The sequence below is a fragment of the Nycticebus coucang genome, chromosome 21 (assembly GCF_027406575.1).
Source record: "Nycticebus coucang isolate mNycCou1 chromosome 21, mNycCou1.pri, whole genome shotgun sequence".
In the NCBI taxonomy this organism is placed as follows: domain Eukaryota; kingdom Metazoa; phylum Chordata; class Mammalia; order Primates; family Lorisidae; genus Nycticebus; species Nycticebus coucang.
The window spans coordinates 32,455,365-32,483,314 of NC_069800.1; the positions used below are offsets into that span (position 1 = coordinate 32,455,365).

Genomic DNA, 27,950 nt, shown 5'->3' on the forward strand with positions numbered 1-27,950 from the left:
ATCCACCCACCTTGGCTTCCCTGAGTGTTAGAATTACGGGAGTGAGCCACCACCTCCAGCCCAACTTTGTCTTTTTTTTTAAATTTTTATCTGTTAATATATATTTTTTGAGACCTCACTATGTTATTCAGGCTGGAGTGCAGGGGCTGTTCACAGGTACAATTCCACAAGTGCCTGGCACAAGAGTTTTGGTGCTTTACCTTTTTTATATTTTATATAAATGAAATTGTGTATTACGCACTCTCTGATACCTGGCTTCTTTTACTTGATCTTATGTTTGTGGGATTCATCCATGTTGTCTATAGGAAGTTTGTTCATTTTTAATAATGACTAGCATTTGATTGTGTGAATACACCACCATTTAGCCATTCTACTGATGATGGGCACTGGGGCAGTTTCTAGGTAGGGCTGCTACAATGAGTGCTGCTGTGACTATTTCAGTGCACGTTTTTCCATGAACACACGGATGCCTTTGTTTTTTTTTTTTGGCCGGGGCTGGGTTTGAACCCGCCACCTCCGGCATAGGGGACCGGCGCCCTACTCCTTGAGCCACAGGCGCCGCCCACACGGATGCCTATGTTAAGTGCATATCTGATAGTGAGCAGTTGGGTTGCAGGGTAGACCTATGTTCAGCTTTTAGAGATACTGAAAATGGGTGTAATAGCTTCTCTGAGAATTAAGGGTCCAGTTTTCCTTTTGCCCACTTCTAACTGTAATGATGGCGTCCTCTGCCAGGCCTCTGCCAAACCCAATCTTTTTTTTGTTTGTTTGTTTGAGATAGAGTCTCATTATGTCACCCTCGGTAGAGTGCCATGGCGTCACAGCTCACAGTAACCTCAAACTCTTGGACTTAAGAGAGTTTCTTGCCTCAGGCTTCCAAGTAGGGGGACTACAGTCGCCCACCACAATGCCTGGCTATTTTTTTCTTGTGTTGTAGTTGTCATTGCTTTTAGCAGGCCCAGGTCAGGTTCAAACCCGCCTGCTTTAGTGTATGTGCCTGGTGCCTAACCACTGAGCACGGGCACCGAGCCCAAACCCAATCTTGTATCACTTGACCTTGAGAAACCCCAAGCAAGTCTATTTCATCTTTTTTTTTTTCCCAAAAGAAGAGGCTGTTAACCAAGAAAACATTATATTGTATTTAAAGGCAAATTTTATTATAAAGGACAGGCTGCTAAGTAAAACACAGTAATTACAATTAACTTCAAAATAAATCAAATTATCCACAAACCCAACCACTCACTGGTAAGTTAATGAAAAACATGACAGGGTGGCGCCGGTGGCGCAAAGGAGTAGGGTGCTGGCCCCATATGCCGGAGGTGGTGGGTTCAAGCCCAGTCCTGGTCAAAAACTGCAAAAAGAAAAAAGAAAAGAAAAGAAAAATGTGACAGTATTGAGCTCTTTTTTGTTTGTTTGTTTCGTTTTGTTTTTGACTGGGATTGGGTTTGAACCTCCGGTATATGGGGCTGGCACCCTACTCCTTGAGCCACAGGCACCACCCCACAGTACTGAGCTCTTAATGGCTTCTGTTACAAAGAAGAAAAACTCAAACTTAGGCTGTCAGGCAGGAAGGAGGCAATTAGTCTACACAGATACATCAGTAAAAACCTGTTACCACACTGCTCCAGAGTTAATCTCCCCCAACTTCATGAAGACCATCTGCCCGATTTTTATAGGTTTTTCACTTTAAACAATATTATTTAGACAGTCCCTCCAAACTAATTGCTTTTTGCCTTTTTTTCTTGTTTGTTTGGGATCAGTATCTTTTTCTAATATCTCCAGAACATAAGCTTCATAAGAGTTCTGTTATCTAACCCCAAGTTTAATTTCCTTTCCAGAACATGTTTTTCAGAATATTAAACTTCAAAAAAAAAAAAATAGCAGATGAAAAGATTACTGAGTGATGTTAGGGCTCAAATAAATTAAGGCTTCCAGGCTATATTGTTACTTCCTGTTTCCAAAAGGCAATCTTTCTTCAGGTTATCAAACATCACTGGTGACCTTTAAAAAGAACTCCCTGAAATTATTCACTAATAAAATCTTGTTGGATTATCACATCAGTGAAATGTTTATAAAATGATATCATATAAACTGATGCCAACTTTGAATGTTAAGACCTGATAATGCCTATTACACATTTTCAAAGCTAGGTTTGAAATGGCCCAAATGACAATTTAATGTATTTTTCTGGTACCATCAAATTAAGAAGCAACAAATGAGCGCAACGACGAAAGAGAAATGAGAAACAGAATAATTTCAGAAAAAGAATAATTTCCCCCAATATTACTATACTACGTATTCCCTATGGAGACAGAAGGAAAAGGGAATTTGTTCTTTTTGGTGTAAGATCTATTTCCATATGAGTGGAAAGGGCAGCTGTTCTAACAGCGGGAGAGTGGGGTCATAGAAATAATTACTTCAGCTGTTTATCTCTACTGTGTTAGAAGATTTTCTTTTTTTTTTTTTTTTGAGACAGAGCCTCAAGCTGTTGCCCTGGGTAGAGTGCCGTGGCATCGTAGCTCAGAGCAACCTCAAACTCCTGGGTTCAAGCGAGTCTTCTGTCTCCGCCTCCCAAGTAGCTGGGACTACAGGCTCCCGCCACAATGCCCGGATATTTTTTGGTTGCAGCTGTCATTGTTGTTTGGTGGGCCCGGGCTGGATTCGAACCCACCAGCTCAGGTTTATGTGGCTGGCGCCCTTAGCCACTTGAGCAGCTTGAGCCACAGGCACCGAGCCAATGTGTTAGAAGATTTTGAAATAAGTATAGGTTAGGAAAGTAACATACCATGGGAAATTATACTGGGCGCACTTTTTCCAAAAGGCTACTCAAAAGAAAAACAGACTTATTTTCAAATACCAATTAATCAACATAATGTATATTAAATGGCTATATCATTTAGAATCATTTACACCATATACTAAATATGGTATAAATTAGCAAATATGTTCACAGCTTCAGTCATTTAAACTTTCCCAAACAGCAGGGATTTATTTAAATGTTAGCTGTCTCAGTATTTTTAAATGGCAGGATACATTAAAAAATTATACGTGGCAGGTTAAAAGTGTCAATGTAATTATTTTAAGATTCAGATTTGATCAAAAGGTTAGAGGGACCAGTTTTTACCACAACTACTCCTAACCTTCAGTGTTCTGTTGTCATTCTGTATTGGCAAAAATACTTAGATTAATTTGGCAACAGTATCTAAGATGTATTTACATTTAAGTATAAAATTGTGTGGCTTAGTATAAAGTCCGTAATTAATCTGCCTACACACATTTCTCCATTTTCTAAAAATGTAAAGTTTTTGAAAATTACATTCTGTCTACTGTGAACCCCAGTTCATTTCCTTTTATTTCCTTTCAAAAATTTGGGATTTGTCTTTAGCTAACATTTGTGATTAGCCATTCATTTGCCACCCTCAATTAGAATCTGATGCCCATTTGTCACATTACTAATTAATGATTATTTTTTATATTCATACATCAGAGTCAACCTGTGTATACATTAAAGGATTATTTATTACATTTTGATGTCACCAAGAAAAACATGCTTTGTACTTCAGACTTCTAACTAAAAACAAGTTAGACCTTAATATTTCACTGTCAAATTAAATCCCCTTGCCTAAACATAAAAAAAAAAAGAAAAGAAAAGAAAGAAATAATTACTTCTGGCAGCAGGGAATGATTTGAGGAGCAAGGAAAGGAACTTTCCAGGCCCTTCCATGGCACCCAGTGTGCCCAGTCTTCTGGCCTCTTGGGGGTCACAGTATATTGTGACCAGTATATTTATCTATTCAACAAATATTTATAAAAGACCTAACAGTACCACACACTGTCCTAAAGGCTGGAGATTTTGTGATGAACAACAGAAATATGGCTCCTGCCCTCATGAAGATAATGTCCTAGCAGAGGAGGTAAAACGGGGATAAAGAATTACATAGATACATTCTCCCCCCCACCTTTTTTTCCTTTTCCTAGAGCCAACTACATACCGGTTTGAACCTATGTCTGATCAACGTACAGAGCATCTGCAGAGGAGATGACAGCAACTAAATTTGGATACGTGTGTGTCAGGGAGTGACTTGGTTACATACAACACGCGACGTAGTTAATCAGTGTTAAATATGCCGAATCTACTATTAATAGCTAACAGTACTTTCAGCCAGGTAAATGGCATTTATCATATCAGTGATTTCAAGGCCACTAATGTTTTGAGCTCTCATTTTAAATTTCAGCTACTTGGAGGCAACACAAAGAAATGCAGATGTGACTATGGTATGGTCTCTGCCCAGCAAGAATGAGTGATGGGTATGGAGAAAAGAGTCCCACAAATAACCAGCAGGACCGCAGCACAAAGTGTGCTGCAGTGAGGGGACCCCACTGGAGGTAGGGAAAGGCTGGAGAGAACCACGGGATTTGGGATCCTAGACTGAGTCTCCAGGCCTAGAGGAGGGTATGGCACTCTTGGGAAAGGGAAGTGCCCTGAGCAGTTGAATACATATGCAAAGATCATGGCATGCTTGGTGAGCAGGGGAGGAGACTGTGGGGGCAGAGAGGGGTGAGTGGGCCTCACTGCAAGGAGAATTCAAGGTGGCATGGAGCTGTAGACCAGGGCCATGGGGTCCTGTGCAGAGACTTTCTACCTGCCCCTGGGTCTAGATTCACTCTCCCTGGCTCCACCCCACTCTGTCCTTCAGAGACTGACTACAGGGACTAGGTAGATGTCCGCCCTCACCCTCCTCTGGCTTTGAGTTGAGAGCCAAGGAGAGGACTGGCAAGAGGTGGAGGGAGGGAGCAGGTGAGGTCAGGCTATTTATGTTCCCAGCTCGCTTCCTGGGCAGCTGTATCTCTCCAGCAAGCTCACAATTCCTGTCGGGCAGCCTCCTGCAGAGCCTCTGTGAACACAGCTCTCTCTCAGGGGCTGACTCCCCAGGTACTGTGCTCATGGCTTAGTATATAACCTCTTTATTAAGCTCTCCTCAAACACCTGGTTGGACTATGTTCCTTCTCTCCCATGAGGACTTTAACTGACACAGTCAGGCAGCAAGAAAATCCGGGGGGCGGGGGGGATCTAAGGATGGCATTGAAGCAAATGCAGAGAGGGAGATGCGTCTGGGAGAAGAGGGGGGTGGGAGGTTCAGGTGGTGGAGAGGGGCATGAGGGAGGAGGGAGGCAGATTAGCCACAGACCACAGCACCTGTATGAATCCCACTGTGTGCCAGGCTCTATTCTCGAGACTTTTTTTTTTTTTTTTTGAGAGTCTCATTATGTTGCCCTCGGTAGTGTGCAATGGCATTACAGCTAACAGCAACCTCAAACTCTTGAGCTTAAGCAATTCTCTTGCCTCAGCCTCCCAAGTAGCTGGGACTACAGGTGCTAAAGGGGCACAGTTTTCAGCACCCCATAACGGTGGCTTTGTCTCATATGTGCTCCTTGAAGTATGAGGCCCTGAGAAGGGAAAATTCCATTCTCGGCTAGAAGCAAGACTTGGGGTTAATTCCTCCCTGCTTGCTAAAACAGCAGAGACACAGGAGCTAATTCCTCCCTGCTTGTTGAAAAGACCTTGAGAAAGGAATCCCAGAGGATCTGCCAAGTCATAGCTGGAGATTTAGCACCTGTCTGGAGCTGAACTGTTGCTCTTCATTCCCTAAGTTCAAGTTACACAAAAGTTTCATTTAACCCTTTAGGGAGGTGAGCGAACAGAACAGACAGCCTGGTGTCCTTGTGGTTTATCTTTAAGTTAAATGCTCAAGACTTAGAAATGACGTGTACGTGCTTTGTAACATTTATGCTAAGGAGAAATTTTTTTATGGCAGTCTCAACTAGTGCTTTTGTTCTTTATTCTTGGTTATTCTTATCTGATGAGTTTGGATATATAATACAGTGAATAAAGATGGGCAGTCGCGTGGGCCTGAGTGAGCCCCAGTCTTCCCTTAATAAATAAATCATTCTATCTACAGTGCTACCTCTGTGTCATTGATTGGGCTAGTGGACAGCAACAAGGTGCCCACCACAATGCCCAGCTATTTTGTTGTTGTAGTTGTCGTTGTTTGGCAGGCCTGGGCCGAGTTCAAGAACCTGCTAGCTCCATTGTATGTGGCTGGCTCCCTAGCCACCAAGCTACAGGTGCCAAACCTATTCTCCACACTTTAGCAGAACTCATTTAATCCTTACAGCATCCTGGGCGGCGCCTGTGGCTCAAGGAGTAGGGCGCCAGTCCCATATGCCGGAGGTGGTGGGTTCAAACCCAGCCCCGGCCAAAAACCACAAAAAAAAAAAAAAAAAAAAGAAATCCTTACAGCATCCTTATGTGACATCTCATTTAATAGATGAGGAAACTGAGGCACAGAGAGGCCAAGTGACTTGCTCAAGGTCCCAGACTAGTAAGCGGTGAAGCTTGGAGTCAACAACAGGCAAGTCTTGGTTCCAGAGCTGTGTTCTCAGCGACTGAGCTAGACCAACTACTCTGATTAGGGCCAAAGAAGAGAACTTCAGAATTTGAGATCTAGGGGAGACAAAGTCCTGGTGACTTAGTCCCTGGTGATGGCAACTCCCCGGAAAGCCATCTGTGCAGCTTGTTCAAGTAAAGTCACCTAGAGAAACTCTTGTTATCCTATACAAATTCCGCCCGGATGATAACGCATAATCTTTTCTTTTTCTTTTTGGACAGTGCATAATCTTGTACAAGTATTGGAATGAGAATAATCCTCAATTAAATGACCAAATAAATTACAGTTAGTTCTGCTATATAATCCATACTTATTTTCCTAAGAAACCTCACAATATAAAAAAGGTATAGCATAGTTATCTGAAAATGGGAAAAGGAAGGTTGTGGGTTATAGAGAGTTGATAAAATTTGATAATTTTTCCTGTAGGAGCTTCAAACAACAAAGAATTTAATTCTATTTTGTTACCATCTGAGATAATGAATGGCTTGACCACAGACTAGCAAAAAAGAACTAAAAGCAAAACCTGAACAGCACAGAAAAATACAGACATGTTCCCAGCCACGTTCACACCCACCAAGGGTCCAGAAGAGCCCTTGAAGTCAGCTGGCCTCCTACCCCCACACAGCGGCTAGGTGAGGGCCCAGGGTCCCTCCATGGTGTTCACATCCCAACAGCTGGTGGTCCAGAAATTCAAACTCTGGTCCCCACATAGTCTGCATAATAGCCAGTCCTTGGAAAGAAAACTTACATCATCAGGCATGTCTTGATCAATATTATTTGTCTAAGGCAGGGGTCCTCAAACTACAGCCTGCGGGCCACATGCGGCCCACCGAGGACATTTATCCCGCCTGCTGGGTGTTTTTGCCACAGCTGCCTGTCCTGCTTAGTAGCCAACTTGTCTGCCTGGGCCACAGTGCACATGTGTGGAATGTGCGCCAACTCTCCAACTCCGTTCCTTCTCTCTGTCTCTCCCCACGGTGTTATTGTCGTCCTGCTTAGCAACCCATTGTCCAGCCACAGTGCGCATGTGTGGAATGTGCCCCACCCTCTCCAATTCCCCTCCTACTCTCCCACTCTCCGACTCCACCCCTTCTGTCTGTCTCTCCCTCCCTCCTTCTCTCTGTCTCTCGACTCCTCATCTCAGTCTCTGGTGTAATCGTAGGAGTCACCAGGTTGCCTGTGCAGAGCCTGCTGCTGCCTAAGGACTGAGGTAAGAACAAGTTAGGATTTTTTTTTTTTTTTTAAGTTAGGAGGTCTTTTTTGTTTTTTTAATTATTTTGCAGTTAGTAGGGCCTTTTTTTGCAGTTAAGGGGGGCCTTTTTTTCCTGAAGTTAGGAGGGTTTTTTTTTTTTTTTGCAGATGGGGGCACCTTTTTTTGAAATTGGGAAAGCCTTTTTTTTTAAGTTGGGTGGTTGGTTGGAGATAGTTTCTAGGGGGGTTACATCACAGTGATAACACAAATAGTCAGGGCTCAGTGCTAATACAAATTGTTAGTGCTCAGAGGTAATGCAAATGGTCAGAGCTCAGAGGTAATGCAAATAGTCAGTGCTCAGTGTTAATGCAAATTGTTAGCGCTCAGTATTAATGCAAATTGTCAGCAGTCAGTGTTATCGCAAATGATCAGTGGTTGGTGTTAATGCAAATGATCAGTGTTATTGCATGCGAGTCCCAAACTGGAAATCTGCCTAGGGCTCCATGGGAACTTAATCCGGCTCTGCAGACAGCCAAAGAGTAGGAAACCCAATTTAATTGCCAGTAAGTGCATTTATATTCTGATTGCTATTCAGTTGTGTATGATGTTGTATGTTGTGTGCTGTGTAAGCCCCTGTTCACACTGTTGCGATCTCTGAACAGTGCAAGTTCAGCCATATGATTATACGGCTGAACTTGTATTAGATTTGGAAGAAGAATGGCATACGTGCCTTCTTTTTTCTTGCAGTGGAATCTGATCACATGGGTCTTCTCACCCATGCGATCAGAGTCCTGTGTGAGTTCACAGATCGCAGTGTGGTTCGCACAGGGTAGTGTGAACTGGAAAGGTGGTAGAGGAACCGGCTCTGTAATCGTGCCTGTTCCCACACCACAACAGTGTGAACCTGAGGTAAAAGCGGAGTTCCACCATATGAGCACTGGCGAGGCTGAAATGATGTGGACTGACAAGGCTGCATTGATGGACACTGATCAGACAGTATTGATGGGCAGTGCAGTCTATATGTCTCTGTGTGGGCAGTTATTGCTGGTATATTGTTTTTGGAGCGCTGTATTGATATATTGGTATTTTACTAATAGCAATTTGGAATCTCTAGGAAATAATGATATCAAGAAAGAGAAAAATTGAGTCGGAGTGTAGGATATTCAAAGAACAGTGGACTTATGATTACTTTTTCATGCAGTACAAGGAAAGAGCTGTGTGTTTGATATGCCAGAATATAGCGTCTGTGTTCAAAGAATACAATTTGCGTCGATATTATCAAACTCAACATAAAGATAAATATGATAGTTTGGTCAGAGAAGTGAGAAAAGATAAAATATTAAAACTGAAAAATACATTGACAACTCAGCAAAATACTTTTGTGAGGCAGAAACAGCTAAATACTTCATCACTGTGAGCAAGTTTTCAAGTTGCCAAGATAATAGTGTGCACTGGCAGATATTTCGTGGAGGGAGAATTTGTTAAAGAATGCCTTCTTTCTGTTGCCAAAGAGATATGTCCAGAGAAGGCTGATTTATTTAGTGCAGTGATTCTTTCAGGACCCTCAATTACACGAAGGATTGAAGAAATGAGAGACAATTTGCATCAGCGTTTGCAAAACTCCACAAAAAACCTTTCCTATTTTTCTTTGGCACTTGACGAAAGTAATGATGTTCGTGATTCTATACAACTTCTAATTTTTATTTGTGGGACAAATTACTATTTCGAAGTCACAGAAGAGCTTGCTGCACTGCAAAGCATCAAAGGAACAACTACAGGACAGGATATCTATGAAAAGGTTTGCCAAACTGTGAATGGTTTGGAGCTGGACTGAGCAAAACTAGCCAGCGTGACAACTGATGGTGCTCCTAACATGGTGGGGTCTAAGAAAGGAGTAATTGCTTGCATTAATCGAGAGATGGACAAACATAACCATTCTCATCCAATAGCCATACACTGCCTCATCCACCAATAAGCGCTGTGTCGTAAATCACTGAATTGGGACTCTGTTATGAAAACTGTGGTATCTTATGTTAACTTATTAGAGGTAATGCACTAAACTACAGACAATTTCAGGAATTTCTGTCTGAGCTAAGTGTTGCCTGTGAAGATGTTCCATACCACACAAAAGTCCATTGGCTGAGTCAAGGAAGAATTTTGAAACATTTCTATGACCTACTTCCCACAGACTACAGCTTTTCTGCTTTCAAAAAACAAGTACCAGAGCTCAATGATGCAGAATGGAAATGGCACCTTGCCTTTCTGACAGATGTAACAGAGCTACTCAACAATTTTGCTGTGCAACTTCAAGGAAAGGGGAAGCCCTTCTGTGATACACAATCACATGTGAAAGTATTTGAAGTAAAATTAGGCCTCCTCCTCAAACAAGTGAAGGAGAAAAATTTCTGCCATCTCCCCACAAGGCAAAATCTGTTAGCAGAAAATCCATTGGTTGCATTCCCAAATAAAACATGTGTGGATTCACTGGAAAAGTTGCAAAAGGAGTTCCAATTTAGATTTAAAGAGCTTCATCTCCATGAACAGGACATACAGCTTTTCCGTAACCCATTTTCTATTGACATTGAAAATGTGGATACGATTTACCAAATGAACTGGCTGTACTGCAGAATTGTGACTCTCTGAAAGATGCATTCGAGTGAAGCAGCCTTCCTAATTTCTATGTATCTGTCCCCTATGAGACATATTCTAATCTCAGGAACCATGCACTCAAAATGGCAACCATCTTTGGTAGCACTTAAGTCTGTGAACAGACTTTTTCCAGAATGAAACATCTGAAATCTCCAACCAGATCTAGACTAAAGGATGCACACTTGCATCATTTGTTACGACTAGCAGTGACAAATATGGAACCGAACATTGACTATCTCATTAGCCAAAAGCAGGCCCATAGTTCCCATTGAAATACTGGTAAGTTTGTTGATTTAACTTTACTTGTTCTTCATTTTAAATATTGTATTTGTTCCCATTTTGTTTTTTTACTTCAAAATATGTGCAGTGTGCACAGGAATTTGTTCATAGTTGTTTTTTTTTAAACTATAGTCCGCCCCTCCAATGGTCTGAGGGACAGTGAACTGGGCCCCTGTTTAAAAAGTTTGAAGACCCCTGCTCTAGACCCAGATAACTATGATTCTTAGGATGGACGAGAGGGGGCGCCCAGCTCCCAGCAAGAGACCTGCCCAGCCCATTTCTAAGGGAACAGTTGGGAGAAATTGAATTTAGCAGCCAGGAGGGGGCAAAAGAAGGCAAATTTCTCAGGAGTAAGGACCAGGCAGAGAGAAACCACTAACCTTTTAACAATGCTTAAAAAACTAATTATCGGGCGGCACCTGTGGCTCAGTCGGTAAGGCGCCGGCCCCATATACTGAGGGTGGCGGGTTCAAACCTGGCACCGGCCCCATATACCGAGGGTGGCGGGTTCAAACCCGGCCACGGCCGAACTGCAACCAAAAAATAGCCGGGCACTGTGGCGGGCGCCTGTAGTCCCAGCTACTCAGGAGGCTGAGGCAAGAGAATCGCTTAAGCCCAGGAGTTGGAGGTTGCTGTGAGCTGTGTGATGCCATGGCACTCTACCGAGGGCCATAAAGTGAGACTCTGTCTCTACAAAAACAAAACAAAAAACAAAAAACAAAAAACTAATTATCATTGATCCATTTGTTATACTCTTATATAATTATATGAGTGTTCAGTTTTCCTAGCAAATTCTTCCTGATAAATGAGAAAAATACTAATGTCCCAAATAGAAAAATAGGCTAAGGATAGTTATAAAGAATTCACAGGTAAAGAAATGTGAATGGTCAATACATTAAAAAAAAAATGCATTTCATCCACAGAGACATAAAATATAATGGTGGCTTGCTAGAGGCTGGAAGAAGAGAGAAGTGGGAGTTAGTGTTTAATGGGGGCAGAGTTTCAGTGTGGGAAGTGAAAAAGTTCTGGAGATGGATGGTGGTGATGGCTGCACAACAATGCAAATGTATCTAATGCCACTGAGCTCAAATGGTTAGATGTCACTTAAAATGGTTAATACTGTTCATTTTATACTGTGTGTACTTTACCATAAATTTTGTTTTTTTGAGACAGTCTCACTCTGTTGCGCAGACTGGAGTGCAGTGGTGTCGTCATAGCTCACAGCAAACTTAAACTCCTAAGTTCAAGCAATCCTTTTGCCTTAGTGCCCCCCCAGTAGCTGAGACTACAGGCACCTACCACACAATGCCTGGCTAATTTTTCTGTTTTGGGTACAGATGGGGTCTCACTTTTGCTTAGGCTGGTCTTGACTCCTGAGCTTAAGGGATCCACCTCAGACTCCCAGAGTGCTAGAATTATAGGCATGAGCCACCATGCCTGGCCTACCACAAATTTTTTAAAAATTGTATTTCTTTAAGTGTTTTTTCAAGCTAAAAATAATTGCTGGCTCGGCACCTGTAGCTCAAGCAGCTAAGGCGCCAGCCACATACACCTGAGCTGGTGGGTTCAAATCCAGCCTGGGCCTGCCAAACAACAATGACAACTACGACCAAAAAATAGCCAGGCATTGTGGTGTGCGCCTGTAGTCCCAGCTACTTGGGAGGCTGAGGCAAGAGACTCGCTTAAGCCCAGGAGTTGGAGGTTGCTGTGAGCTGTGATGCCATGGCACTCTACCCAGGGCAATAGCTTGAGGCTCTGTCTAAAAAAAAAAAAAGAAAAAGAAAAAAAAATTGCTTTTCATGGGCATAGAAATACAAATTAAAATAATGAGAGCACAGTTTGTACTCAAACAGTCTCCTCAGTGAGGTCAAAGTGACTCCCATAGCCAGGAAAGAAGCAAATGTTAACCAGGGTGGAGGGAGATGAGCCCCTCCTAGCCTGCTGGGTAGAGGATAGCAGGTGTTTTCTTCCCAGAACTATGACTCAAATACTTTGATCCTGTACTTTATCTGTCAGGAGTCTATTCTGAAGAAGTGAGCAGCTGCCAAGCTGCCAAAGCATGCACATTACTTTGGTCTAAGTGTTTGTTTTTAAAACTTAATCACCGATATGATGATACTAGGAGGTGGAGGCCTTTGGGAAGTGATTAAATCATGGGGACAGAGCCCTCCTGAATGAGATTAATATCCTTATAAAACAGGTCCCAGAGAACAGGGACTTCCACCATGCGAGCACAGTGAGAAAGCTCCCTCCATGAAGGAGAAGTGGACCCTCACCAGACTCCAAATCTGCCCTGCCTTGATCTTGGATTTCCCAGGTTCCAGAACCATGAGAAATAAATTCCTGTTGTTTATAAGCCACCCAGTCTATGGTATTTTGCTACAGCAGCCTAACAGACTAAGGCGCATATCAATCCATCATGGAGGGCCAGGAAGGCACCACCAGTGGACAGCACTTGCAAGGAATGTCTGGAAGATGCAAAGCACAGTGGACAAGAAACACGGGAACCCAGCATACCAGTGCACCCACAATCCTGCCCAGCTGAAAGAAGACCACACACCAGGGCGGCACAAAGCAAGACTCCCAGCAGAAATCTGAAATGTTTCTAGAATCAGAAGCAAGAGGGGTTGGGAAGAGAAAGAGTGGGGAGGGAGCAGGGACCTGTCTGTATATTCTTTAATGGATCACAATAGCTCAGCCCGGTGCCCCTAAGACATGCCATAAACACGGATCCTCTCAGAGCTGCCAGCTCTGGTGTGTGCAAGTGTTAGCAGAATGCAATGCAAACTCATGGGACATCTGTGTTTACAGTGGTATTATTTGTAAGAGTAAAAACATTAAAAGTAGCCAGCAAAAATGGTTAGTAAATTATGGTATATGTATGTGATAAAATGTCATTCAACATTGGAAATGGTATCTTTGAATTTAAGTGACATAAGAAAAGGCTCACCATATGTTTAAAGTAAATTGAGACAACTGACAAAGTTTGGATCAGGTCTGTGGGTTAGATCATGGTGCTGTATCAGTGTCGAATCTCCTGACTTGATGATTAGATTATAGTTATATAAGAGTGTTCCCGTTTTTAGGAAACATACACTACACTGAAGTACTCAGGGGGTTCATGTCTACACTGACTCTCAAATGAGTAAGAGAAAAAAATAATCACAGAGAGAATGACGAAATGAATGTGGCAAATGTCAACAATGGGAGAATCTGGATGAAGGGAGGGTATAATTTATTTAAAAAGCAAATAACCCAATAGAAAAAGGCAAAGCTATACACAGGCAATTCACAGGAAAATAAAGATGTCTAACAAAATTGTATCGGGCGCTGCTCACTGTTACTGATAAGGAGAGAAATGCAAATTAGAACAAGTTTCTGGTTTTTGTCCCTGTCAGCAAAGATGTAGGAGAACAGACTCTCTCAGACATTTTTTGTATTGCCTTTGGAGAGTTATCAGATGCTGTCTAACAAATTAGAAAATGTGCTTGCGGTTTGATGTAGCAATTCCATTCCTAGGAATGCATTCTAAAGAGTGAAAAATGCAGCATGCAAAGTCAATGTAGAATGTGATCTTATTTTTTTTTTTCTAAAAAAAGCTATAAGTAAACTACAGAAATGGTAGTAATGATTATCTCCAGGCTTTAAAAAGGAAACCATTGCTGGGTACAGTGGCTGATGCCTATTTCCTAGCACTTTGGTATGCCGAGATGGACAGATTGCTTGAGCTCAGGAGTTCAAGACCAGCCTGAGCAAGAGGGAGAGCCCATCTCTAAAAATAGCCGGGCATTGTGGCGGGCACCTGTAGTCCCAGCTACTTGGGAGGATGAGACCAGAGAATCACTTGAGCCCAGGAGTTTCAGGTTGCTGTGAGCTATGACAGAGGGCAACAAAGTGAGACTCTGTCTCAAAAATAAATAAATAAAAAATAAAAGGGAGACCATTTTCTCCTTTGCATTGCTTTTTTTTTTTTTTTTTTTTTTTATTATTTTTTGTAGAGACAGAGTCTCATTGTACCACCCTCGGGTAGAGTGCCGTGGCGTCACACGGCTCACAGCAACCTCCAACTCTTGGGCTTACGTGATTCTCCTGCCTCAGCCTCCCGAGCAGCTGGGACTACAGGCGCCCACCACAACGCCCGGCTATTTTTTTTTTTGTTGCAGTTTGGCCGGGGCTGGGCTTGAACCCGCCACCCTAGGCATATGGGGCCGGCGCCCTACTCACTGAGCCACAGGCGCCGCCCCTTTGCATTGCTTTTAAAAAATATATGAAATACTCAAACATCTAGAAAATATACGGAAGTGAATAGAGTAAATCTCCACGTACCCACCATCAAGACTGAACAAATGTTGACCCAAATCAGGCTGGGTGCAGTGGCTCATGCTTGTAATCCTAGCACTCTGGGAGGCCAAGGGGGGTGGATCACTTGAGCTCAGGAGTTTGAGACCAGCCTGTGTAAGAGGGAGACCCCGTCACAACTAAAAATAGAAAAACTAGTCTGGTGCTGCAGTGCACACTTACAGTCCCAGCTACTTGGGAAGTTGAGGCAGGAGGATTATTTGAGTCTAGGAGTTTGAGGTTGCTGTAAGCTATGATGATCACAGCACTCTAGCCTGGGCAACAGAAAAACACTGTCTCAAAAAATTAATAAACACTGAAGAAATCAATCAATAAATAAGCAGATCGTTTGTACACTGCATTGTGTCTGGGTAACTTTGAAAATTCCCTCTGACTACTGGTTATTGGAGAAGGTACAACACTGCCAAGTATCTCAATTTCACGCTGTAGGACTGACTGGTTATAGGGCTCTGAGCTTAAATAAAATGCCTTTTGGGAGCCAGTAGCTGTCACATTTGAATGCCCAGGAAACCGTACAGAGGAACAATATCTGGTGAAACAGTAGTCATGACATGACCAAGTCGAAGGGGAAGAGAGAAAGACAGTGCTGATCACCTTTCAAGGCCAACCAACATGCAACTTGCTCAAGACCTGGCTCCAGGACCAACACGAGGGCCTGGCCCTAGGTACCCTTCCTTTCCCTTTATAGAAAATGAAGACTAGAAGGGACCCAGACCATGGCTTTAAGAAGGTGTTCACAGCATGGTCCACTGAGAAAAGGTTCCCTCCTCACATTTTCTGTGCCTTGAGCCTGCCCAGTGCCTCCTTCACTGGACCTTGGAATGGAAGAGAAGGAGCTCGACCCTTGTACTTGGATCACTGGCCTTGTCCAAACTTTAAAAAGTCCTCTTGGTGGGGCGGCGCCTGTGGCTCAAGGAGTAGGGTGCCGGCCCCATATACTGGAGGTGGCAGGTATATGGCCCTTGCCAAAAACTGCAATAAAATAAAATAAAATAAAATAAAAAGTACTCTGGGTGGCTGACCCCTGCCTCTTAGTTATCAGCTGTCTGACTCCACAGAACAATAAGGAACTATACTTTTGGTCTCATGCTGGGAATTAGGGACACCCCCATAAACAGCCATCCATCTTTGGGTATTCACTTTAAATCTCTCAAAAAATCGAATAATGTATACAATAAATGTTGGTGTACTTGAGCCAACACAATGAACAAAATGTTGCCTGACCAATAAATAGCCCATGGGGTAGCCAGCCTCTGAGATGGCCTCCAAGGATGCCCACCTGCCGGTATTCACATTCTGGTGCAATCCCTTCCACTTTATCCCAGCATGGTCTGTATGGCTAGTAAAATATGGTACAAGTGATGGTTCCCCACGTCTGGGATTAGATCATAAAAGACATTGTAGCTTCTGTTTTGTTCTCTCACTCTCTCATGACTGATTGTGGAAGAAGCTGACTAGCTTGTTTTAAGGACATTCAGCGGCCCTGTGGAGAGGGCCATGTGGAGAATTGAAGACTCCAGCCAAAAGTCACACAGTGAGTCTTCTCAGAGGCAGGTTCTTTGACTCCAGGGAAGATTTCAGCTTGGCAGCAACCTCATGAGAAGCTTTGAGCTGGAGCCACCCAGCTAAGCCATCCCTGGATTTCTGAGCCTCAGAAACTCTGAGATAATCCATCTTTGTTGTTTTAAGCCACTGCATTTTGGAGTAATTTTTTTTTATATCGTCTTTTGGAGTAATTTGTTATTACTCTCAATAGATAAGTTCCTATGCCTCAATATCCAGTATAATCTAATAAAGCTTTAATCAAACTACATTTATATATATCTTCTTTTTTTTTTTGAGACAGAGTCTCACTGTTGCCCTCAGTAGAGTACTGCGGTGTCACAGCTCACAGCAACCTCAAACTCTTGGGCCTAAGCGATTCTCTTGCCTCAGCCTCCTAAGTAGATGGGACTACAAGCACCTGCCACAATATCTGGCTATTTTTTGTTCCAGTTGAAATTGTTGTTTAGCTACCGGGGCCGGGTTTGAACCCGCCAGCCTCAGTGTATGTGGCTGGAATCGTCACTGTGCTACGGGCACCAAGCCATAACCAAACTATATTTTACACGTTAAAAAAAATGTTGATCACTGGGAGGCTGAGGCGGGTGGATTGCCCTGAGCTCACAGGCTTGAAACCAGCCCGAGCAACAGCAAGACCCAGTCTCTAAAAGTAGCAGGGTATTGTGGTGGGAGCCTATAGTCCCAGCTATTCAGGAGGCTGAGGCAAGAGAATCGCTTGAGCCCAGGAGCTTGAGGTTGCTGTGAGCTGCGATGCCACAGCACTCTCCCGAGGGTGACAAAAAAAAAAAAAAAAAATGTTGAGGGAGGCTCCTGTGGCTCAGTGGGTAGGGTGCCAGTCCCACATACCGAGGGTGGCGGGTTCAAGCCCGGCCCCGGCCAAACTGCAACCAAAAAATAGCCCGGCGTTGTGGCGGGCGCCTGTAGTCCCAGCTACTCGGGAGGCTGAGGCAAGAGAATTGCTTAAGCCCAGGAGTTGGAGGTTGCTGTGAGCTGTGTGAGGCCACGGCACTCTACCAAGGGCCATAAAGTGAGACTTTGTCTCTACAAAAAAAAAAAAAAAAAAAAAAAATGTTAAGCACAGACTTCCATGCAATTTTTAAGCCCCATATTTAATATATTTATATTTGATGGATCCAATTTTTTTTTTATTTTCTTGGTTGATGAAATTCAGGCACTTAAAGATTTTTCACAGAACTAGAAATTGCTACCTTAACATCCAATACCCAAGCAAATTGTGTATGTCGAAGAAGGAGCAGGCTCAGCAAGAGAATCCGAACCCGAAAAAAAAAAAAGGGGGATGAGGAAGCTCTATTTTATGGGACTTTAGGGGAACTGCCTTCCCAGCAGGCTCTCCCTGAGCAGTCTGCTGGAAATCCTTTGTGTAATTCTAAGACAGCCCAGATCTAGGACAGTGTATCGGGGCTTAGGTACAACCTGGCTTTGTCACCCCTGGTCTCCTTCTCTAGAACACTGTAAATCAAAGGCCCAAGCTAAAGCTTTTATATCAAACCTAGAGATGAAAAGGAGAAAAGGACATATGAAAAGGAGACATAAATAAACCTTCCCCTGTGAGACCATACAACAGCAGGCTAAGCCATCCTTTAATATCAGCCTGAAATAATATTTTCCCTTCTTTACTTTATGAACTTTACCTGGCCTTTCACAACTAGCCTTTTTCAAACCTTCTCATGCCAAAGAACTTAGAGCGTGCCTGGTGAAAATGTCACTGTGGGAGAATTTCTCCTAATCTAAACATTTCTGAGGCTGGTTTCTTGGGTGATCTATTACTGGGGGGGGGGAGGGGGGCAGAGGCTGTATTTCATCCTTACACTTATCCCCAAGAGCTGGCTCAGAGCCTAACACCTCATAGCTATTTTCTGAAGAGTTATCTGTTGTGTGCCTATGGTATAGGGCAGTACAAGGAGCTGTAAGGGCCATGAAATTTAATACTTAATGCACTTAAACTTGAAGCATTTAAGGAATGTCAAATCCTCATTGTGTAGCCACTAGAAACGAGGTGGTCTCCCCCATAAACATAACGTGGCTCTCTTAGCAAATTACAGGATGTTTTAAATAGGCTGCATGTTTCCTATAGTGCTTAAAACCAATAAGCATTCAACAAGTGCTTACTACATTTGATGAAAGTGAAGTGATTACCAAGGTGAACAATACAGTTAATAAGCAAAGTTTGGAACTGGAAATAATAATAATAAGGGTAAGAGTACAGATGATTTTTTTTCTTTATAAGGTTCTACATTTTCAAGTTCTACAATGGTCATGTATTGGCTTTAAAGTCAGAAGAAAATAAATGATACAGATACACAGGCAGGGATGGAATGAGGTAGAAGGGGAAAGACATTGGGCAAGTCAGCAAAATGCGTGCAACGAGGGAGAGGCAACCCCTGACGGGAAAGCACTGTGATGAACAGCACCAGCTTTCGAGTCTGAGGCCCTGGTTCAAGTGTCAGCACTGCTGTATGTCAGCTGTGTGTCTGGGCAGATAATAGTGGAGCATAAGGTGGCTATATTTCCATATTATTCTACTACCATTACATTATTGTCATTCCTATATTATTATGAGTGACATTTGACACAACTCCTGCGGTTACCATCTCAGTCCCAAATCTCTCCTCTGAGGCACAACTATAGCTTCCTGCCCCTCCCCCCTCCCCATTCTTCTACCACCTTCCCGTTTGATTCTTCTCTGCTCTTTTGTTCCACTGGTCTTGTTTCTGTCCATGGTAACCAGTAACACCAACCAGTGAGCCAGGCCATGTGATTCAGGGGTTCCTCCCGTCCTACCAACCCATCCAAACTTCTTACTCACTCCTGGCAGCTCTGTGTTATCTACCCTATACAATGGGGCAGGATCCCCGCCTTTACTCACTACAGAAAAACATTAGAGGACAACTCTAAGTAAATAGCTCCAGGCAATGACAAAGTAACAGCCTCCAGACTTGCCATTCTATTATAAATAACTAGAAGATGACAAAATGTATGAATCAACTGCCTTCAGATACTGGACACAAGTAGCATAGCACTTTGATCCCTGAGGGAAGGGAAACAGGATGTACCTGTGATGTTCTGACCTTCTGGACCATAGGGCCAAGAAGGGGACCCAGAGCAGAGACAGTACTCTCACTGATTCACAGTGGGCTCCTCAGGCAGGAGACAGAGATCCGAGTTTCAGGTGCCCAGAATCTGTGAGGCAGAGTCTTGGAAACAAGGGAGCTACACAGAGAGCTCCAGAAATCAGCATAAGAATTTCTTTGGTGTACACTAAGCTGCGTGTGATCAGGCTGAAATTCCATAAAGCCAGGCAAAGCCAGGGAAGCGGGGAGCTGAGAGCTGAACAACTTCCAGAATTCAAACACAGCCAGAGTGGGGCGGCTTTGTGGAACACCTGGAGTATTCATCTTGGTGGTAACTACACTAGCTGTAGCATGAAGGTACCTTTAAAATCTCCCTAGGGAGCTTAAAAAGAACCCTTGAAAGGATAAAGTTGATCAGCAAGTAATTTAACTGAGTACAAAAACAAACTCCTTTTTTTTTTGACACAGACTCTCGCTTTGTCGCCCTCAGATGGGACTACAGGCGCTCACCACAACTCCCAGCTATTTTTTGTTACAGTTTAGCCGGGGCCGGGTTGGAACCCGCCACCGGTGGTATGTGGGGCTGGTGCTGTACTCACTGAGCCACAGGTGCCACCCACAAAAACAAACTTCAATTCATTTGTTTAAAAGGCAACAAAAAAAATAAAAATAAAAAATAAAAGGCAACAGGGTTGGCACCTGTGGCTCAAGTGGCTAAGGCGCCAGCCACATACACCTGAGCTAGCAGGTTCAAATCCAGCCTGAGACAGCCAAACAATGATGGCTGCAACCAAAAAAATAGCCAGGCATTGTGGCAGGTGCCTGTAGTCCCAGCTACTTGGGAGGCGGAGGCAGGAGAATCGCTTGAGCCCAGGATTTGGAGGTTGCTGTGAGCTGTGATGCCACAGTATTCCACTCAGGGTGACAGCTTGAGGCTCTGTCTCAGAAAATAAATAAATAAAGTCATCTAAATACAGGCATTCTACAATGCATTATAATAGTATTAAGTCCAGCATCCAATAAATATTGCTAGATATGAGAAAAATCAGGCAAATGTGATCTACAACTAGGTGAAAAACAGCAGTCAATAGAAACATCTTGAATTGACAAAGGTGATGGAATTAGCAGACCAGAACTTGAAAGCAGGTATTGTAAATATCCTTAAGGTTTTAAATGAAAGCATAAATGTCATATGAGAAGAAACAGGAATGTAAGCAAGATCACAGGAAAAGCATAAACCAAAATCGAATCAGGAGAAAAAGTCCCAGGTTCTCATTTTGCCACTACCTTGCCCTTGCTGTGGTTCCCCCATCCTTCTGCATTTTCAAAAGCTCTTCCTCTTCTGTGAAATGCAGAGGCTGACCTCAACAATTGACTTTTTAGATGCATACTGCCTCTCGTTATCCACAATGAATCCCAAATGCACCAGAATTTACTCATGCAGCATTTCACTTGAAGTCAGCTTTTTTCAATCAAATTATAGTTGGGAAACTCTGAATTTGCACAGTGGGACTTTACTCTTTATTGGGAGGAATCATTAGTGAATCTTGCATCTACCTGCCCTGGTAATCCTTATTTAAAACCAGAAAATTGTCGGGCAGCGCCTGTGGCTCAGTGAATAGGGTGCTGACCCCATATGCCGAGGGTGGCGGGTTCAGACCCAGCCCCGGCCAAACTGCAACAAAAAATAGCTGGGCGTTGTGGCAGGCGCCTGTAGTCCCAGCTGCTCGGGAGGCTGAGGCAAGAGAATCGCCTAAGTCCAGGAGCTGGAGGTTGCTGTGAACTGTGATGCCACAACACTCTACCACGGGCGATAAAGTGAGACTCTGTCTCTACAAAAAATAAAAAAAAAAAAACAGAAAATTGTCATTCAAGGAAAATGTGCCTTTTGGGAGGGGGAGGCGAGCCACATTTACCATAAAATCACTATAGAACTTATTTTAAAAAAGAATATCATTAGTGAGTAGAAATTTTTAAATAATATTTATATTTGTACCTGGTTTCTTGTACCCTCAATGAATCCCCAACAATAAAATAATAATATTTATATTTGTAGTCAATTTCAGAACCAACAATTCATGGGCCACATATTCTACCAGTTATGACCTTTCTTCTACATAAAAACAAATTCCTAGTTACAGGAAAACAAGGGGCCACGGAATCCAATAAAGCGGGATAGTACTGAGATGAGATTTTTCAGTGGTTACAGTGAGATTTATCAGGCTTGGCAAAATTTTTCTATAAATGGCCAGATAGTAAATATTTTAGGCTTTCTAGGCCATATATGTTCTCTGTTACATATTCTTCGTCTTCTTTTGTTTTAAAGAATTCCTTAAAAATGTAAAAGATATTCTTAGCTTGAAGGCTGTACCAAAATAGACCTTGGGGTAGAGTCGGTCATAGGCTGCCAACCAACCCCCTGCCAGTCTCTGCCTCAGACTTCACTGAATTAGAATCAGTATTTCAATGAGATTCCTGAGTGATTGATGGTCACATTACATTTTGAGAGCAGTGGTTTTCAAGCTTGGCTGCATGTTGAAGCAGGCTGGGAGCCTTAAAAAAAAAACCCAACTTGATTGGGGGGGCGGGGCCTTGGTGCGTGCCACACCTTCTGGGGACAAGACATGATTGCACAAGGGACTTTACCTAACAAATGCAATCAGTGTAACCTGGCTTATTGTACCCTCAACAAATCCCCACAATAAAAAAAACAAAAAAAAAACTTGATTCCCAGGTTTCCTCCACATCAATGAAATCGGAGCTTCTGGAAGAAGCATCTGGTCAGCAAGACTATTAGTGCTTCCAGGTGATGCCAGTGCACACCCAAGACTGAGCACAGGGGCGTAAGGGGCTCACTTAGCACAATCATCAAGCTTATCTGCTTTTCCAGAACATAGCCCCAGTTCTCCACCAGGCTCACTTGCTCTTGGGATGAATGGATTCTAGAACCACGGAAACCCCCAAGGAGCATGAATGATGAAAAGGGATATGACAACAAATTCCTGATGTCTACAGAATGGTGGTTTGTGTCATTAGAGAAAGTAATTTTGGAAACACAGAAGTTCTTAAAAGGATGTTAGCCATTTCACCTCAAAAGTTAAAATTTAGCTTAAAATTCATCAATCTTTTTCAACTTTGAAATTATGTGCAGAAATTGATTCAATTCTATAGGGCTGTGCTCAGAAACATTTAAAATTCTAGAATGCTCGGGCGGCGCCTGTGGCTCAGTGAGTAGGGCGCCAGCCCCATATACTGAGGGTGGCGGGTTCAAACCCGGCCCCGGCCAAACTGCAACAAAAAAATAGCCAGGTGTTGTGGCGGGCGCCTGTAGTCCCAGCTACTCGGGAGGCTGAGGCAAGAGAATCGTGTAAGCAAGAGCTGGAGGTTGCTGTGAGCCGTGTGATGTCATGGCACTCTACCTAGGGCGGTGAGACTCTATCTCTACAAAAAAAAAAAAAAAAAAATTCGAGAATGCTTAACAGAAAGTACACTCTTAAATTAGCAATCCTTCAGTGGTCAATATTTTTCTTCAAGATTCTTGGGTCCTATACAACAATTTCACAGATGAGATTTACTTTTGCCAGTGTTAGCGTGTATTTTAGCACCTTTTAAGACACTGCCTGGATCAATACCCAGGCAGCTATGGACGAGAAGCAGTAATAATAGGTGTTTTGAGAAAAGCTGGCTCATTTCTTGATAAAAAGTCAAAAACAGGGGCGGGCGGCGCCTGTGGCTCAAAGGAGTGGGGCGCGGGCCCCATATGCCAGAGGTGGCATGTTCAAACCCAGCCCCAGCCAAAAACTGCAAAAAAAAAGAAAGAAAATTAAAAAGTCAAAAACAGGGCGATGCCTGTGGCTCAAAGGAGTAGGGTGCCTGCCCCATAAACCAGAGGTGGCGGGTTCAAACCCAGCCCCAGCCAAAAACTGCAAAAAAAAAAAGTCAAAAACAATCACTTAATTCAGTTCTCTTGGTTTCTTTTTTGCTTTGTAATTTGAGGAAACAGTGCTATAAATATATGAGTATTTCTTTTGCTCTTTTCCAATATTGGCATTTTCTCCTCTTCCATGGAAAGATGTAGTAGAGGCATTTTGCTACATAATTAACTTTACAAACAAAAAAAATTATTAATTTATTCCCTTAATGCCAAAATTCTTCCAGACTCTATGTACATGTCACCTCATCAGAGAGGCCTTTCCAGTTCACTGTGTTTAATTCACACTCCTATCTCTAATATTGGTTTCCTTTTCTACATAGCACTAGCTGATATATTTTACATTTGTTTTATTGTCTATATATCCCTTCTCTAAGGGAGATAGTCTAATTATTGAGGTCTACCCTTCAACTAAGACCTCAGTAATTGGAATTTAAAAAGCTTCTTGACGGTGGTGCCCGTAGATCAGTGGGCTGGACGCCGGCCACATACACTTGAGGGTGGCAGGTTCGAGCCTCGCCTGGGCCTGCTAAAAAATGAAAACTGCAACCAAAAAATAGCTGGGTATTGTGGCGGGCACCTGTAGTCCCAGTTACTTGGGAGGCTGAGGCAAGAGAATCACTTAAGCCCAGGAGTTTGAGGTTGCTTTGAGCTATGCCACAGCACTCTACCGAAGGTGACATAGTAAAACTATCTCAAAATAAATAAATAATAAAAGAAAATAAATAAAAAGCTCCTTGAAGCCAGAACCTTTGTCTATTATATATATAATATATATACACATTTCTTTTTTGGGGGACAGAGTCTCACTATGTTGCCCTCAGTAGAGTGCTGTGACATCCCAGCTCACAGCAACCTCTTACTCTTGGGCTTAAGCGATTCTCTTGTTTTAGCCTCCCAAGTAGCTAGGACTATAGGCACCCACCACAACGCCGGCTATTTTTGTTATTGTTGTTGTTGCAGTTGTCGTTGTTTAGCAGGCCTTGGATGGGTTTGAACCTGCAGCCTGGGTGTATGCGGCTGGCGCCCTACCCATGAGCTATGGGCACCACACTATAAATTTTTCTTTTTTTTGAGACAAGAGTCTCATTGTGTTGCTCAGGCTAGAGTGCCGTGGCATTAGCCCAGCTCACAGCAACCTCAAATTCCTGGGTTCAAGGGATCTTCCTGCCTCAGCCTCCTGAGTAGCTGGGACTTACAGGCGCCCAGCTAATTTTTCCATTTTTAGTAGAGATAGGGTCTTGTTCTTGCCCAAGCTGGTCTCAAAATCCTGACCTCAAGGGATCCTCCTGCCTCACCTCCCAGAGTGCTAGGATTATAGGCAAGAGCCACTATGCCCTCCACCTTTGTTTGTTTTGTTCACAGTGTATCCCTCGAGCCTGGAACATGGCCTGGAGCACAGTAGATGCATAATAAATGCTTCTCTAATGAAGGTTATTGAATGAACAACCTCTGTTACTCTGTAAAGAAGCCAGTGATCAGGGATTCGGGTAAATAACACACAATAATATGGAGAAAACAGAAAAGAATTCAGCGTTTGGGAGGCCTAATACCTGGTGAAAGTAAAAAATGTGGCAAAACTGCTTCTCATTAACCTCAATGATTTATTTTTATAAAGCAGAGAGGAAATTTTAGTGAGCTCTGCAGCAAAGAACAGAAATCTGCAGAAAAGAATAGTCCTGTTGTCTCATGAGAGGCCACCCATTCACTTATTCAAAAATCAACAGAATTTTGGCCTGAGTGCAGTGGCTCACTCCTATAATCCCAGGACTCTGGGAGGTCAAGGTGGGTAATCACCTGAGCTCAGGACTTTGATATCAGCCTGAACAAGAGGGAGACTCCATCTCTACGAAAAACAGAAAAACTAGCCAGGCATTGTGTCGAGTACCTGTAGTCCCAGCTACTCAGGAGGCTGAGGCAAGAGGATCACTTGAGCCCAAGAGTTTGCGGTGAACTATGAAGGCAGGGCATTCTACCAAGGGCAATAAAGTAAGACTCTGTTTAAGAAAAAAAAGAAAATCAGAAATTTTAGAAACAGAAGACTCAAGTTTCATGCATCTTAATCTCTCTGCAATAGTTGTTAAATACTAATAATATTTCTTACCATCTTCCAGTTGCCTACTCTGGACTCAGCACAGGAAATCAGTGCTCTAAGTGCTACACACATCAGGTTTCACATGCAGTGGATTAGAAACTCACATTAGGCCATGAGGAAATTCTTACCAGTCCACAGCCAAGGGAGAAAAACACTAGGGACTACAGAACGCTAATTTTTATTTAGGATTAGATCCTGCTCTCATTTTGGATGTTAAAATAGTCTTTCTTCCAAAAGTGATGATTTGTGGAGATAGTGATACAAGGTAGGTTTGTTTTTTTGTTTTTCTGAGACAGTCTCAAGCTGTTGCCCTGGGTAGAGTGCCATGGCATCACAGCTCACAGCAACCTCAAACTCTTGGGCTTAAGTGATTCTGTTGCCTCAGCCTCCCAAGTAGATGGGACTAGAGGCGCCTGCCACAACACCCGGCTATTTTTTTGTTGTAGTTATCATTGTTGCTTAGCAGACCCGGGCCAGGTTCAAACCCACCACCCTAGGTGTATGTGGTCAGGGCCCTTGCCAACTAAGCTACGGGTGCCCCCTAGGGTAGGTATTTTTGAGATCTTTCCCTGGCAAAATAAAAAAGTTGGGCTAATCTTTTTTTTTTCCCCTGAGATAAAGTCTCACTCTGTTGCTCTGGGTAGAGTGCTATGGTCCCATAGCACACAGAAGCCTTAAACTTTTGGGCTTAAGTGATCCTTTTCCCTCAGCCTCCTGAGTAGCTGGGACTACAGGCACCCACCACAATGCTCAGCTAATTTTTCCAATTTTTAGTAAAGATGGAGTCTCCCTCTTGCTCAAGTTGGTCTGGAACTTCTGAGCTCAAGCAATCCTCCCACCTTGGTCTCCTGGAGTGCCGGGATTATAGGCCGTGAGCTGCCATTCCCAGCTGAGTTGGGCTAATCTAAATGGGTCCTCAAGGGGAAAAAAAAAGAAGAGGGAAAGAAAATTCCTTAGGTGTGGATTCACAGATCTCACTTAATATTATTCTCACAGCAACCCTAGAAGTGAAGTATTAGTGATGCCCATTTCATAGCTGAGAAAATTAGAGCTTAAGGTAAACTCTAATTGGGTGATATAGCTGGCAAGTGGGAGGATGGAATTTAAAGCAGGTCTCCAGCTCCAAAGTACATGTTTTTTTGTCTACCATTGTATTGCCAAAGAGAAACCAGTTCTGTACCCTTACTGTCAGAGACACATTATTTAGGGAACTGGAAGAGAAGGATTTAAAGGTCCTGAGATTTTTGTCCATTTTGTAAGATTTCACTTTTCTGGAAATATGCATTTTCTAATCTGATAAGTAAAGGATTCAGTTCTCAGGTACTGGCTGTGATTTCACTATGACTGGGTGAGATCACTGAAAAAAGATGAACTCTCCAAAAATTAAGGGGATCCAGAAAACATCTGTCCTGGAGCTGCCATTTATGGAGCCATATGATCCAGGACATCTCTCTGAGCTATGGTTGTTTTGTCTATAATCTGGAGAGAATAAGCAATTTCTGGCTGCCTTGGACTTGGAATATAGATCAAATAGTTGGCAGAGACTCAGTAAATGTTTGTTTAAAGAGTGGATGAACAAATGAACTAATGGCTGTATGTCGCTGTTACAGAAAACTAAACATCGTGTGTGATAAGTTATTATTGGGTCATCAGAGCCTTTCAGTGTTGGATGATCTTACAAAATAATCTTAAAAGCCAAGACACCTGCAGAGTTAGGAAGGGATTATATAACAGAAATAAGTCTGTTGGCAGGGGAAACAATCAATTAAACATCTATCTGTACATATGTAGTGTTTATCCTTGACCCACTTCAAAGATACATCTGCAATGCCAGTGATGGGGGAAGACTTAGAGTAACTCTGTAGATCACTTAGACAAAATGCCCTCATTTCACAAAAAAAAATAATTAAATGGCTGGCCAAAGTTCCCACGGCTAATTAGAGGCAATAATGAGATTAAGCCTCCTATCTCCTAATGCTAATATCACTCCACCACAATAGCACTCCCCTTAGTCACTCCATGTCTAACGAATAAAACCCTTTTTTTTTTTTTTACAAAAATGTAGTACTGGATGGTAAACTGAACCAAACACTGAAGTAGTGATGAGACGTCAGTATGTGACATCCTTGTGTACAGAAGGGTTTCGTAACTGTAGCACTGTTGAGCTGGATAATTCTTCATGGGGGCAGGAGGAGGTGTTCTGTGCACTGTAGGAAGTTTGGTGGCATCCCTGGCCTCTCCCCACCAGGTTCTAGTATCTCCCCATGGCTGTGACAACCACAAATGTTTCCAAACTCTGCCTAGTGTCCCCTGGGGGGCAGAATTGCCCCTGGTTGAGAAC

The 27,950-nt window shown here is 43.0% G+C and overlaps 1 protein-coding gene and 1 long non-coding RNA gene across 2 annotated transcripts in view; one reads left to right on the forward strand and one right to left on the reverse strand.

Annotated features, from left to right (window-relative positions):
- SHLD1 (shieldin complex subunit 1) overlaps positions 1–27,950 on the reverse strand; it is a 122,330-nt gene that overhangs the window by 47,502 nt on the left and 46,878 nt on the right. The gene's annotated exons all lie outside the window — the stretch shown is intronic.
- LOC128573309 (uncharacterized) lies at positions 4,858–11,049 on the forward strand. Its single transcript, XR_008376430.1, has 4 exons — positions 4,858–4,933; positions 6,876–7,081; positions 7,594–7,659; positions 9,201–11,049. It is a non-coding gene; the product is annotated as an uncharacterized LOC128573309 (long non-coding RNA).